The sequence below is a fragment of the Gekko japonicus genome, unplaced genomic scaffold (genome assembly GCF_001447785.1).
Source record: "Gekko japonicus isolate JY-2015 unplaced genomic scaffold, Gekko_japonicus_V1.1 scaffold2252, whole genome shotgun sequence".
Classification (NCBI taxonomy): domain Eukaryota; kingdom Metazoa; phylum Chordata; class Lepidosauria; order Squamata; family Gekkonidae; genus Gekko; species Gekko japonicus.
Genome location: NW_015173205.1, coordinates 17,420 through 22,018, shown reverse-complemented (window position 1 = coordinate 22,018; position 4,599 = coordinate 17,420).

The window sequence follows — 4,599 nt, the reverse complement described above, 5'->3', positions numbered from 1 at the left end:
TTCCTGCTGCCATCACCTTTTTCAACACCAGACTGGTTTCCTCCTCAAACACAACATAGAATTCTACCGGCAACCCATCCGGTCCAGGGGCCTTATTCTTTTTTTGCTTCTTAATTGCCTGAACTACTTCCACCATAGCGATAGGCTGTTCTAGTTCTTTTTTCTGTTGTTCAGTTATCTTCTTAATATTTGGGTTATTCTTCAAATAGCTTTCTATTCTGTTTGGTTCGACCTCTTCCTTAGTGTACAATTGAGTATAAAAATTTTGCACAATTTGTCTAAGCCCTTTTAAATCACTCATTTCCACACCCTGTTCATTCTTTAAAGTCTTTATATATCTTCTTTTTTCTTCTTGTTTCAGCTTGTACGCCAACCATCTAGATGTCTTATTAGCGTGTTGAAAAAAATTCTGTCTGGTATATAAGATTTTTTTAGCTAATTCTTCGTTTAAGAGGCAGTTTATCTCATGCTGGAACTTTTTTTGTTCCATCCTGGCTATTATCGAAGTTGGATTTAATTTCAATTTATCTTCTTCTTCTCTCAATTTCTGTTTTAAATCCTGTAACTTATGGTTTAATCTTTTCCTTCTGTTAATTGCTTCCTTTATAAAAATACCTCTAATATACGCCTTGAAAGCATCCCAGACAGTTGTTATTTTAATTTCTGGTTGAATATTAATTTGAAAAAATTCCTCTATTACTTTTTTAGTTTTTTCCACAAATTTCGGATCTTTCAGCAAAAAAGTATTAAGTCTCCACCTTATTGGCCTGTTCTTACTTCCTATAGTTATCATCATTGGTTTATGATCTGCGTAAGACATTGGTAGCATCTCTACCTCTTCCAGTTCACTCAACGTTGTCACACTTAACCAAATCATGTCTAGTCTCGACCATGATCTGTGGCGAGCTGAAAAAAAGGTGTAATCACATTTCTCAGGGTTTCTCAATCTCCATGTGTCTATAATGTTGAGCTCATCTGTTAGATCTAAAAATGCCCTGGGGAGTTCTCCTCCTTTCCCATGTCCTCCTGCCCAATTCCTTCTATCATGGACTTTGTCATATACTGCGTTCAGATCTCCTAATAAACAGATTTCATCGGCTTCTAAATTAGTTATAGTTCTCCTAAGCTCCTGAAAAAATTTGGCTTGGCCTGTGTTTGGGGCATACACATTTACAATCAGCATCTTCCCCCCCCCCCTCTTTGTATCCTTACTATAACCACTCTTCCATCTTTGGAATCAAAAACCAATTCCGGGTGTAGTGACTCCTTTACATATGTCACCACTCCATTTTTTTTAATATGATTACACGACACAAATTTAATTCCTAATTTTTTATTTTCTAAATATTTTTGATGATCTTTTTTGATGTGTGTCTCTTGAAGGCATGTAATTTGTGTTTTCGTCTTTAACAGTTGGTGGAAGGTTCTGTTTCTTTTTCGCGGGCTATTCAGTCCATTAATGTTAATTGAGATTAGACTTATAGCTCTGGTCCTTCTGTCTTCCATTTTGTCTATCACTCCTGTTTCTTCTGTAGAATAGCCTAGTTCGCACTTGGAGAGGAATTGCTCTAGATCTGTTCCCTTCTTTCTTTTGGTTCACCTTTTGGGTTTGTCTTTGCTCATTTCTCTCCTCCTCCTTTGTAACTTCTTCCTCAGCTTCCTCTTCTTCTTCTGGGCTTTCACTATCCTCAGACATCAGTATCTCCAATTCGTCGCCATAACTCCTTATAAAGTCTTCTAGTTTGAAAACCGAGTTTAACTTGTACCATCTTTCTTTGTAGTTAAACGTAACCCCTTCCGGTGTCAGCCACTTAAATTTTATTCCTTTTCTTTTCAGCGTGGTTACTAGTTTGCTATATATCTTTCTCTTTTCTCTCATTCTCCAGGGTACGTCTCTTAAAATTCTTATTTCCTTGAGAAAAGGAAGTCCTTCTTCACCCAAAGAGTGATTAACACATGGAATTCACTGCCACAGGAAGTGGTGGCGGCTACAAGCAAGAGGGAATTGGATAAACATCTGGAGCAGAGGTCCATCAGTGGCTATTAGCCACAAGGTATAGATAGGGACTCTGGGGCAAGTGATGCTCTGTCTTCTTGGTGCCTCGGGTGGGTCAACAGTGGGAGGGCTTCTAGTGTCCTGGCCCCACTGCTGGGGGACCTCCTGATGGCACCTGGTATTTCTGGCCACTGTGTGACACAGAGTGTTGGACTGGATGGGCCTTTGGCCTGATCCAACATTGGCATCTTTTATGTTCTTATGAGAAGGGAAGATATACAGGATTCAGAGTGGGGTCCCCTGATGGAGTCAGCAGGGACGGCTCGCTCACTAGGTGAACTAGGCATTCGCCTAGAGCGAGCCGGCCCTTAGGGGCACCAAACTGCACCCAGCCCCCCTACCCAGCACAGCCCATTCCTGTGACCTGCCAGCCCATGGGAGGCTCCACCGGCAGGGGCTGTGAAAGGCGCTGGGCATCTGGGTGAGGCAGCAGCCGGCGAAGTGGGTCAGTCGGTGCGAAAATCCTCTGGCCACCGGCGGCAGCACCCAAGTGAGGGGGGCAATGCACAGGGGAAGGGGGGCGGCGCACAAGGGGTGTGTGTGCCAAAATCCTCGCCTAGGGTGCAAAAAAAACTGGGGCCGGTCCTGGGAGTCAGGCCAATCAGAGAATTAGCTGAAGTACGCCTAAACTAACGGGCTCATATTCCCAGCAAAACATCAGGAGATTGGCACCAAGGTCACAGGACCAAGCTAAGAAATAAAACACCATGCAGCCCTGATGATGAGGGGGGCGAACTGACTGGCAACTGGGTCTCTGTTGCCAGCCCAGGGGAGGAGGAGGAGGAGGAAGAGATTGGATTTATACCTCACCCTTCACTACCTGAAGGAGTCTCAGAGAGGCTTACAATCTCCTTTCCCTTCCCCTCCCCACAACAAACACCCTGTGAGGTAGGTGGGGCTCAGAGAGCTCTTTCAAGAACTGCTCATGAGAGAACAGCTCTGAGAGAACTTGTGATTGACCCAAGGTTACACCAGCAGCTGCATGCGGAGGAGTGGGGAATCAAACCAGGTTCTCCCAGATTAGAGCTCCTAACCACTACACCACTTATCCAAACTGTCTGAGGGGCCAGTGTACCAGGTTCCTGGCTGAGAATCTATAGCTGGACCCTCAGAAACTGCCTCCTCCTGCAGTACCTCTGCCATTGGCTGTTGGCTTGGTTCAGGTATGCTGACACCTTCTTCCTCAGAGAAGTTTTCTACGTCCTTTTGCTCTGCTGAGCTTGGCTGGCCCACAACCACAACACCAGGGTTTCTGGCAGGGTCCATTGCTGTCCACCCCCCATTCATAAGTTTTTTCATAAGTCTTCTGTCTTTTGCCAATTGTAACATCTGTTGTATTTTTCTGGTGGTTCTGTATACTGTTTGTAGGTTGCATTTTTTCATAAGTTTTCGCATCCAATCAGTGATTCCTTTGATATATATAAATTTGATATATTTGCCATATATCAAAGGAATCACTGATCAGATGGGAAAACATATGAAAAAACACAACCTACAAACAGTATTTTTATTTATTTATTTTATTTATTTATTTGGATTTTTACCCCGCCCTCCCCGCGAACGGGCCCACCAGCAAAATACAACAGATGCTACGATCAGCAAAAGACAGAAGAGACCCCCTCACTTCTGCAGGCGTATACTGCATACCCTGCAGTTGTGGACAGGTTTACATCGGGGCCACACAACGTAGCATTCAGACAAGAATTAAAGAACACGAAAGACACTGCAAACTTGGTCAACCTGAAAATTCAGCAGTGGCTGAACATAGCCTAACTCAAACAGGACATAGTATCTTATTCCAAGACACTGAAATGCTGGACAACACATCCAATTACCATGTCAGATTACACAGGGAAGCTATTGAAATTCATAAACATAAACACAATTTCAACAGGAAAGAAGAGAGTTTAAAAATAAATAGGGCATGGTTTCCAGTCTTGAAAAACACAAAATACTCTACATCTTACAACAGCACTACAGATAAGATTAGAATTTCAATAGTCAATCCGTATGCACAAGAACCTCCTCAGGAAAGTTCCTCCATTAGCATGTCACAGCCTGGGAAACTACTACAAGATAATGACTCAGCCCCACCCCACCTTCTGGAGTAGATATAAATTACCTGCCTACCATTTTTCTTCTCACCTTGACACAGAAAGTACTCCATCTTTCTGTGTTATATCTCTGAGGATGCCAGTCCTCAGCTGCTGCTGGCGAAACGCCAGGTCCTACAATGCCAAGACCACGGCCATACAGCCTGGAAAATCTACAACAGCTAATGAACTCCAGCCGTGAAAGTCTCCGACAACATATTGTCTGTCTAAATTCTTGATTTCACGAACAGGAACTTTTTAAAACCTATTTTCCTCATATTTTGGTTTTTTTCCTTCTGATTTTGGGTTTTTTTGTAAGATATTCCCCGCACCATTTTTGTCTTATCGATGGATATATCATATTGGAAAATGGGTACAAAATTGGTGCAGGGAAGCAGAAAATGAATCACAAATAATGAATCACAGTGTGGATTTTGTACAAAGGACAAG